The 11521-nt window shown below is 24.7% G+C and overlaps 1 protein-coding gene across 1 annotated transcript in view; it reads left to right on the top strand.

The window, feature by feature from the left end:
• The first annotated feature begins 4208 nt into the window (after window positions 1-4208).
• The window catches only part of GABA-B-R1 (gamma-aminobutyric acid type B receptor subunit 1), a 279241-nt gene continuing 271928 nt past the window's right edge, over window positions 4209-11521 (top strand). The window contains exon 1 of the mRNA XM_065500985.1: window positions 4209-4302. The gene's annotated coding sequence lies outside the window, so the exon portion shown is untranslated. The remainder of the gene's footprint in view (window positions 4303-11521) is intronic.

The raw sequence follows: 11521 nt of genomic DNA, 5'->3' as shown, positions 1-11521 counted from the left end.
GTTCCCAATTATTCGAATAATTTTTTTATTCGTTGTTGAATTTAAATTCATTCACAAATTTTTATATTTTACAGTTATAGCAGAGTTTCTGTAGTAAATCTGTTTTTGTTTTTCCGATTATTCGATTTATAGATTATTCGTTCCCAAATATTCCAATAATTTTTTATTCGTTGTTAAATTTTTTACAAAAAATTTAATTTTTAACAGTTTTAGCAGAGCTTTCGTAGTAAATCTGTTTTTTATTTTCCGATTATTCGTTTGTAATTATTCGAATAATATTTTTTTCTCTACAAATTTAGTTTTAAGTAATATTGTTGATAAATTTTATGTTTTACACACGATTTTATAGTTCTAAAGCCAAAAATTTTATTAATTATTCTTTCCTAATTATACGAATAATTTTTTATTCGTTGTTAAATTTAAATTTTTTTACTAAAATTTTCATATTTTAGAGTTTTAGCAGAGTTTCTGTAGTAAATCAGTTATTGTTTTTCCGATTATTCGTTTGAAATTATTCGAATAACATTTTATTCGCTACGAAATTTTGTTTTATGTAATATTTTTCATATATTTATTGTTTGAAGCAGATTTAGTGGATTAGAAGCGAAACATTTTATTGATTATTCGTTCCCAATTATTCGAATAATTTTTTGTAGCTTTTAAAAAATTTTTTTTTACGAAAATGTTTATATTTGACAGTTTTGGCAGAGTTTCTTTAGTAAATATGTTTTTGATTTTCCGATTATTCGTTTGTAATTATTCGAGTAATATTTTCTTCTCTACAAATTTAGTTTTATAAGTAATATTGTTGATAACTTTTATGTTTTACAGACGATTTTATAGTTTTGAAGCAAAATTTGTATTAATTTTTCGTTCAAAATTATTCGAATAATTTTTTATTCGTTGTTGAATTTAATTTTTTTATTTTTCGAATAATATTTTATTCGCTACATATTTAGTTTTATGTAATATTTTCCATAAATTTTAAGATTTACAGAAGATTTTGTAGCTTTGAAGCCAAACATTTTTATTGATTATTCGTTCCCAATTATTCGAATAATTTTTTATTCGTTGTTGAATTTAATTTTTTTCAAATTTTTATATTTCTGTAGTAAATCTGTTTTTGTTTTTCCAATTATTCGATTTATAGATTATTCGTTTCCAATTATTCGAATAATTTTTTATTCGTTGTTAAATTAATTTTTTTTTACAAAAATGTTCATATTTTAGAGTTTTAGCAGAGTTTCTGTAGTAAATCAGTTATTGTTTTTCCGATTATTCGTTTGTAATTATTCGAATAATATTTTATTCGGTACGAAATTTAGTTTTATGTAATATTTTTCATATTTTTATTGTTTGAAGCAGATTTAGTGGATTTGAAGCTAAAAATTTTATTGATTATTCGTTCCCAATTATTAGAATAATATTTTATTAGTTGATAAATTTAATATTTTTCAAAAATGTTCATATTTTACAGTTTTAGAAGAGTTTCTGTAGTAACTCTGTTTTGGTTTTTTCGATTATTCAATTTATAGATTATTCGTTCCCAATTATTCGAATAATTTTTTATTCGTTGTCAAATTTTTTACAAAAAATTTGATTTTTAACAGTTTTAGCAGAGATTTCGTAGTAAATCTGTTTTTGATTTTCCGATTATTCTACAAATTTCTTTGATTATTCGTTATTCGAATAATTTTTTATTCGCTTTTAAATTTAAATTTTTTACAAAAATTTTCATATTGACAGTTTTAGCAGAGATTCTGTAGTAAATCTGTATTTGTTCTTCCGATTATTCGTTTGTACTTATTCGAATAATATTTTATTCGCTAAAAATTTAGTTTTATGTGGTATTGTTCATAACTTTTATGCTTTAGAGAAGATTTTGTAGTTTTGAAGCGAACAATTTTATTGATTATTCGTTCCCAATTATACGAATAATTTTTTATTCGTTGTTAAATTAATTTTTTTAAAAAAAATTCATATTTTACTGTATTAGCAGAGTTTCTGTAGTAAGTTTGTTTTAGATTTTTATTATTATTCGTTTGTAATTATTCGAATAATTTTTTATTCGGTACAAATTTTGTTTTATGTAACATTTTTCATAACTTTAATGCTTTGGAGAAGATTTTTTAGTTTTGAAGATAAAATTTTTATTGATTATTCATAACCAATTATTCGAATAATTTTTTATTCGTTTTTAAATTTATATATTTTTTTTAAATTTTTTTATTTAGCAGTTTTAGACGAGTTTCTGTGGTAAAACTGTTTTTAATTTTCCGATTATTCGCTTGTAATTATTCGAATAAAATTTTATTCGCTACGAAATTTTGTTTTATGAAATATTTTTAATAATTTTTATGGGTTGAAGTAGATTTTGTGGTTGTGAAAATTGTTGTCCGAAAAGAATTTCAATAGAAATTTTTTTTGTCCCAATAGATTTTCTATAATTCTATCCCATTTTGTTTTCTTGCTTTGGGAAAATATTCTGCCCCATTCAGTTTTTCTTCTTCGTGGAATATTCTGTCTCATTTTGTATATCTTCTTTGGGAAATTGTTCCAAATTTTGGGAAAATACCTGTCGCATTGAGTTTTTCTTCTATTTTGGGAAATACTTGTCTCAAACGTTTCTTTTAAATTTAAGCAAGTAGGTTGGTTGAATTGAAAAGAAATAACAAAATGTTACTTAAGAAAAGCTAATATCGAATTAGACATTTTTATTCGAAATTGAAATTTAAATTTTTCATTATTTTTTTTTTTAAATTTTCTTTTGTTAAATATTAAATTAAAAATATTTTCCTTTTATTTACTTCCAGTGTAATTAAAATCACTAACCACTATGTTAATTTTTTCCGTACTAGTGTGCAGTTAACTAGAAAACCACAGTGCACACATACACACTAGAACAACCATACAATTTACCCCTAGAGTTAATGAAAGTGTATAAAATGCAATTAACAAAATTACAACCAAATTAAAATTATGAAAGATAAATTGCAAAAAATTATATAAAACGGATGTTACAAAAAGTTTAAATTTAAATTAAAAAAAAAATAAAATATTCATAATTGTGAAAATAACTCAACATTATACGAGTATTATTATTATAAAGTGAAAACAACAAAAACAGCATGAATTTCATATGCAAACGTGTACAAATAATGAGCGGAAACGGAAGTGTAGTTGGTGGCGTTGGTCAACAAGCATAATTAGAAACAAGCTAGAAGAAAAAAAGTAAAGTAAATAAAAAAAAGAAAAGTATGCAATGAAAAATTTAAAGAAATACCAGCAGAAAACCATAAAGGAACGCAAGAAAATATTAAATACCCGGCAAGGAGAGAAAAAGTGAAAAAAAAATTTTAAAAAAATAAGAAAAAATTCTAAAAGGTTTATTAAATAGAAAGAAATTATATAACAAAAAAAAATTTATTCAAAAAATTAAAAAATATTTGAAAAAAAAAATTAGAATTTTTTAAATTAAAAAATTTGAAACCAACAAATTTTTGTTAGATTTAACAAAAAAAAAAATCAATACAAATTTAGATTAAACAAACTTTTACAAATTTAGAAAATTTCATAAATTTTAGTTTTGTGTATGAGAGTTTCCGTTTCCTGGTTTCCTCCTATATGTATATGTGTGTGTTTAAGTGTTTTAGTGTTTAACAACAACAAAAACATTTCCGTTTAATTATTATAACAGCAACAACAATTACCACATCACTAAAATTAGTTTATAATTTAAAAGCTAAACATGTGTATGAGGCGTTTTGCTAGAAAAACTTTTTACATTCAAACCGGAAGTCGTTTATCTTGTGCAATAAACGGAAGTGTATGATTATTATGAGTCATTAGTTTTGTGAAAACCAAAAAAAAAAAAAAAACAGCAACTAAAACAAATAACTTCAAAACTTTAATATAAAGTTTAAAAAAAGAATAAAATTTAAAAAAAAATCGGTTAAAAAATCCTCTCCTTAAATAGTTTCTTATAAATACAACCAAAGTTCAACAGAAAAAGTGCAAGTGTTTTAAATTTTAATTAATTTTGTGTTACAACTTCCCTCCTTATCATCATCATCATCATCAGCCTTAAGTGCAACGAAAAGTTTTGAATTCCAAAAAAGGTGTACAACAATACCTTACATTATTACCCAAGATTTAGCAACTCCTGTTTAAACTCCCCGACCTCCAGCTTAATTTCTACCAGCTATTAGCAACCAGCCAACCAAAAGTTTAACATCACATTTTGCCATCACTCTCGCATCTTTCGTATAAGTTTTCAGCATACGTTTCAACGTTTTACAAAAAGTAAGTAGACACACAATAAGAAAACAAAAAAATGTTTTATAAAACATACGAATAATTTCATATTAAAACTCTTCATATCAATTTATAAAAGAAAATTTAAAAGTTGTAGCTGCAACATCCTCAAAACTATGTTGTCCCAAACAGATTTTCTATATAGAAAAACTTTTGTCAAAAAAAGATTTTCTATATATAGAAAAACAGTTGTCCCATAAATGTTCTATAGAAAAACTCTTGTCCCAATAGATTTTCTACAGAAAATTTGTTGTCCCTATAGATTTTCTATAGAAAATTTGTTGTCCCTATAGATTTTCTATAGAAAATTTGTTGTCCCTATAGATTTTCTATAGAAAATTTGTTGTCCCAATAGATTTTCTATAGAAAATTTGTTGTCCCAATAGATTTTCTATAGAAAATTTGTTGTCCCAATAGATTTTCTATAGAAAATTTGTTGTCCCAATAGATTTTCTATAGAAAATTTGTTGTCCCAATAGATTTTCTATAGAAAATTTGTTGTCCCAATAGATTTTCTATAGAAAATTTGTTGTCCCAATAGATTTTCTATAGAAAATTTGTTGTCCCAATAGATTTTCTATAGAAAATTTGTTGTCCCAATAGATTTTCTATAGAAAATTTGTTGTCCCAATAGATTTTCTATAGAAAATTTGTTGTCCCAATAGATTTTCTATAGAAAATTTGTTGTCCCAATAGATTTTCTATAGAAAATTTGTTGTCCCAATAGATTTTCTATAGAAAATTTGTTGTCCCAATAGATTTTCTATAGAAAATTTGTTGTCCCAATAGATTTTCTATAGAAAATTTGTTGTCCCAATAGATTTTCTATAGAAAATTTGTTGTCCCAATAGATTTTCTATAGAAAATTTGTTGTCCCAATAGATTTTCTATAGAAAATTTGTTGTCCCAATAGATTTTCTATAGAAAAACTCTTGTCCCAATAGATTTTCTATAGAAAAACTCTTGTCCCAATAGATTTTCTATAGAAAAACTCTTGTCCCAATAGATTTTCTATAGAAAAACTCTTGTCCCAATAGATTTTCTATAGAAAAACTCTTGTCCCAATAGATTTTCTATAGAAAAACTCTTGTCCCAATAGATTTTCTATAGAAAATTTGTTGTCCCAATAGATTTTCTATAGAAAATTTGTTGTCCCAATAGATTTTCTATAGAAAAACTCTTGTCCCAATAGATTTTCTATAGAAAAACTCTTGTCCCAATAGATTTTCTATAGAAAAACTCTTGTCCCAATAGATTTTCTATAGAAAAACTCTTGTCCCAATAGATTTTCTATAGAAAAACTCTTGTCCCAATAGATTTTCTATAGAAAAACTCTTGTCCCAATAGATTTTCTATAGAAAAACTCTTGTCCCAATAGATTTTCTATAGAAAAACTCTTGTCCCAATAGATTTTCTATAGAAAAACTCTTGTCCCAATAGATTTTCTATAGAAAATTTGTTGTCCCAATAGATTTTCTATAGAAAAACTCTTGTCCCAATAGATTTTCTATAGAAAATTTGTTGTCCCAATAGATTTTCTATAGAAAATTTGTTGTCCCAATAGATTTTCCATAGAAAAACTCTTGTCCCAATAGATTTTCCATAGAAAAACTCTTGTCCCAATAGATTTTCTATAGAAAAACTCTTGTCCCAATAGATTTTCTATAGAAAAACTCTTGTCCCAATAGATTTTCTATAGAAAAACTCTTGTCCCAATAGATTTTCTATAGAAAATTTGTTGTCCCAAACAGATTTTCTATAGAAAATTTGTTGTCCCAAACAGATTTTCTATAGAAAATTTGTTGTCCCAAACAGATTTTCTATAGAAAATTTGTTGTCCCAAACAGATTTTCTATAGAAAATTTGTTGTCCCAAACAGATTTTCTATAGAAAATTTGTTGTCCCAAACAGATTTTCTATATTGAAAAGCTGTTGTCCCAAACAGATTTTCTATATTGAAAAGCTGTTGTCCCAAACAGATTTTCTATATTGAAAAGCTGTTGTCCCAAACAGATTTTCTATATTGAAAAGCTGTTGTCCCAAACAGATTTTCTATATTGAAAAGCTGTTGTCCCAAACAGATTTTCTATATTGAAAAGCTGTTGTCCCAAACAGATTTTCTATATTGAAAAGCTGTTGTCCCAAACAGATTTTCTATATTGAAAAGCTGTTGTCCCAAACAGATTTTCTATATTGAAAAGCTGTTGTCCCAAACAGATTTTCTATATTGAAAAGCTGTTGTCCCAAACAGATTTTCTATATTGAAAAGCTGTTGTCCCAAACAGATTTTCTATATTGAAAAGCTGTTGTCCCAAACAGATTTTCTATATTGAAAAGCTGTTGTCCCAAACAGATTTTCTATATTGAAAAGCTGTTGTCCCAAACAGATTTTCTATATTGAAAAGCTGTTGTCCCAAACAGATTTTCTATATTGAAAAGCTGTTGTCCCAAACAGATTTTCTATATTGAAAAGCTGTTGTCCCAATAGTTTTTCTATGTAAAAATGGCTCATTTCTGAAAACCATAATTTTTTAAATTTTAAAAGAAAACTGTGTTGACTTGGTCGGGATTGACTTCTTATTTGTTTTTATTTAAGTACAAAATTTCACCTGAATTCTTACTACAATCTCTTTTCTTTTGCTACCTTTTCTGCTTGTAATAATTATATGTATTTAAAAGCATAATGAGAGAATAAAGCTGTGGAATCTTAAAACAACAATTCACAAATTTACTTAACATTGTGTAAATTGGTGTTTGAGTGTAACAACTTAAGTGTGTGTGTGACTGGATGGATAATAAATTATTGATTTACTTGAACAAATGTGACCAACTAATTAAGCTGTAAAGCTAAAACATAACAAATTTAATACATCTAATTCAAATTCTAACTCAATCTTTCGATGTTTTACTGTGTGTGTAAATCATGCTTACATTTAAAATACTTAAACGAAATTAACTATTTTTACTTAAAATGTTTGCTTAATAACCTAAGCAGTTTGCTATGGAAAATCAGCAAAATTGGTTGAGTAGAAAAAAAGTTGTAAAACAAAATGTAAGACAAGGTATTTTCATATACATTTTCTTATTCTTTTTTAAAAATTTACCCATAATTCAATTAAATGTTTCACTTATTACTTTTCTACACTAAATAAGAAGATTATTGAAACTGGCTACTTATGTTTCCATTAAATTTTGCATTAAAATAAGACAAATGAAATAAAATAAGAAAATTTATATGACAAAAACAGATTTTGAGGTTGTGTCACATTTTGTTATACAACTATTTTTCTACTTCACAGATTTGGCTGATTTTCAATACCAAATTGTTTAGGTTATTTAGCAAACATTATTGATAAAAATAATTAATATCGGTTAAGTATTTTAAAAGGGAGCTAGATTTACACACACAGTAATTATTAAAATGTATTAAATTTTTATATTTTTCTTTTATATTTAAATTATGATTTCTTCATACCTAATTCCTTGACTTTCTCTCTAAATTTTGCTTAGTTTTTCCTTTATTGCCTTCTCTTATAATTATTTTGGTAATCTTTGACATTTAATGGCAAAAAAAAACAGCCATTAACACCTTGTTGCTGCTTTTTGCCCAGCAAATCAACAACATCTAAATATGTACAAGAGAAACGTGTTGGTAAATAAATTTTGACAGTGGCAATAATAAAGGCAAAATTATATTGTAGTATAACAAAATATATACATATTTCCACTATTTGTTTGTCTTATTAACATATACTTGTAGCACGTAGAAGAGGGCTACTTAAGAAATGTGGCAGAAAAGTGCAGAAAATATATTTTTACACTTGGAGAATTTAAGGAAATAATTTGAAATGAAATTAACAGTTGCAAATATCTTCAATAAGTTGTCAAGGAAGTAACAGACAACCGTTTTACTTAAGCACTGTATTCTCAATTCTAATTTATTGTTAAAATAGTAGTTTTGGCACTCAGATAACTTTAATTCTAACACCTGTACCCCGTTTCTGTAACTTGGGAGAAGTTTTCGCAAAAAAATTTAAAAATTCTAGCAGTCATTCAGTTTTTAACAGGATGACTAGGTAATGTTTAAACTGAATACATTAAAAGTATAGTTTCGAATGAAAAGTTTCTCACATACAATACAGAAACGAGGTACAGGATTGGAATCGAAATTTTGTATTAAAAAAAACTACTTCTCTTTAAATTAAAATTGAGCGGAAATCAAAATTTTTCATTGGCCATAAAGAATTTGTGTTTGAAAAGTATTTTTTTTCAAAAAGTACTTTTTTGAAAATTAAGAAACTTAAATTTTAATTCTAATATTTTTGCGACAACAGAATAATATTCTAAAAGTACTTTTTTGGAAAAAGTATTTATTTTGAAAAAAGTACTTTTTCGAAAAAGTACTTTCATAGCAAAGATTTATTTTTATTCCAAAATAATAATTGTCTACTATCTACTACCTATTTCTATATATTAAAATTGAGCGGAAATCAAAATTTTCCATTGGCCATGAAAAATGTGTATTTTTTTCAAAAAGTACTTTTTTGATATTAAAAAACTTAATTCTATTTTTGGTGCTATAATTCTAATATTTCTGCGACAACAAATTAATATTCTTAAAGTACTTTTTTTATACCAAAAGTAATTTTTGTAACACAATGGATTTTAAGTCTAACTCTGTGGTTGATAGTACTTTTTGTAAAAAACTATTTTCTTCATAATTTTGCCATTTCGTTGAGAAAGTACTTTGGAATTGGAGACATTTAACTTCAACTCCAAGCTACTACTACTATAGAACACGTTTTATGCTTGAAAATTCTAATTTGGAGGAGGAATTCCAAAAGTTATTTGTCAATAATAATAAAAAAGTACTTTTTCGGAAAAGGTATTTATTTAAAAAAAAGTACTTTTACGGAAAAGTACTTTCATAGCTAACATTTTTTTATTCCAAAAGTAGTTTTTGATACTTTAAGTCTAAGTTTAAATTACTTTTTGTAAAAGATAATAAATATTGTTGATGGAGTACCTTTTGATACTCAGAGATTCCTAATTTCAACTCCAAGGGAATGAATATCTTATGTCAATTATGTTGAAAAAGTATTTATTTTGAAAAAAGTACTTTTGCAGAAAAAGTACTTTCATATCAAGCATGTACATATTTTTATTGCAAAAATAGTTTTTGATACTTTTTGATAGACTTAAACTAAGTTGAAAGTACTTTTTGTAAAATGTAATAAATATTGTTGAAAGAGTACCTTTTTATACTTAGAGACCTTTAACTTAAACTCCAAGGTAAAATCTTATAGATTATTTTATTTTTTGAAAATTCTAATTTGGAGCTTGAGTTCCAAAATTTGTTTGTCAATAATGTTAAAAAATTACTTTTTCGTAAAAAGTATTTATTTTGAAAAAATTACTTTTGCGGAAAAGTACTTTCTTAGTAAAATTTTCTTTTTTGTTAAGAAAGTAGTTTTTGATACTCGTAGTTTTTATAAATATTCTAACTCTAGGATTGAAATCAATTTTTGTAAATAGTACTTTTTTAACTACTTTCTTAAAAAGTACTTTTTGATATTCTGAGATCTTATTAGTACCTTTTCGGAGGTTACTTTATGAAAAGTACTTTCTTAGCAAAATTTTATTTTTCTTAAGAAAGTAGTTTTTGATATTCTAATTCCAGGATTGAAATTAAGTACTTTTTTAACTCCTTTCTTATAAAGTACTTTATGATATTCAGAGACCCTTAATTGCAACAACAAGGTAGTATCTTTTCAAAGGTTACTCTATGAAAATTCTAACTTAGATGAGGAACTCAACAAATGTTTGTAAATAAAGTACTTTTTGGGAATAAAGTATTTCTTTTGACAATGCTTACTTTTTTTAAGTAATACTTTCTTAACACATTTTAGTTTTAGGTAAACAAGTTATTTTTAATACTTTTAGAGCTTTTATTTAAACTCCAGTGCTGAAAGTACTTTTTGTAAAAAGTACTTTTCTAACAACTTTCTTGGTAGACATGTCATTATATTGCAAAAGTACTGTTTAATATTCAGAGACATTTAATTCCAACTTAACTGCTAAAAATAGTACCTTTTAGAAAAAGTACTTCTAACTCCAGGGTTGAAAGTATTTTTTGTAAATAGTACTTTTTTAACTAATTTCTTATAAAGTACTTTGTGATATTTTGAGACCTTTAATTGCAATACCAATCATCAAAGTAATACTTTTTATGAAAATTCTAACATGATTGTTCCAAAAGTACTTTTTCCGGAAAAAGTATTTATTTTGATAAATAGTACTTTTAAGTACAACTTTATGAACAGTCTTTATTTTTAGTTAATAAAGTTGTTTTTGATACTTTAAATGTTTTTATTCTAACTTCAGTGCTGAAAGTACTTTTTGTAAAAAGTACTTTTTTAACAACTTTCTTGGTAGACATTTTATTATGTTTCAAAAGTATTGGTTAATACTCAGAGTCATTTAATTCCAACTCCACGCTTGAAATTAGTACCTTTTAGAAAAAGTACCTCCAGGATTGAAAGCAATTTTTATAAATAGTACTTTTCTAACTACTTTGTTAAAAAGTACTTTGTGATATTCAGATATCTTTAATTGCAACATTAAGGTTGACAGTAGTAATTTTTACAAGGATTATTTTATGAAAATTATAATTTAGAGGTGAAATTCCAGAAAGTACTTCTTCGAAAATTTTTTTTTTTTTTTTGATAAAGAGTACTTTGTTCAAAACTACTTTCTTAACACATTTTCGTTTCAGTTTGCAACGACGTATATAAAACCATAGTTTTTTGTTTTAGTTTTTCGGACCTAGTTTTTTTTACCAAAAAAAGTAAATTTAAAAAAACAAAAAAATTTAAAATTAAATAAAAATTCGAAAAAAATGTTTCCAAAAAATGAAAAAAAACAACAAATATTTCAAATTTGTATTTTGAAGTATAGTTTGGTGAAGAGTATATAAGATTCGGCACAGTCGAATATAGCTCTCTTACTTGTTTTTGTTCAAAAAGTTGGACCTAGTTTTTTTTACCAAAAAAAAAAAATTTTTAAATTTAAAAAAAAAAAACTAAAAAAAAAAATTTTTTAAATTTAAAATAAAAATTCGAAAATTTTTTTTACAAAAAATTAAAAAAACAACAAATATTTAAAATTTGTAAAATTTTGAAGAAAAAATTTTTAAAATTAAAAAAAA

The sequence above is a fragment of the Calliphora vicina genome, chromosome 2 (assembly GCF_958450345.1).
Source record: "Calliphora vicina chromosome 2, idCalVici1.1, whole genome shotgun sequence".
NCBI classification, from domain to species: Eukaryota; Metazoa; Arthropoda; class Insecta; order Diptera; family Calliphoridae; genus Calliphora; species Calliphora vicina.
The sequence above is the reverse complement of the archived record's forward strand: the minus strand, read 5'-3'. Positions and strand labels throughout refer to the sequence as shown.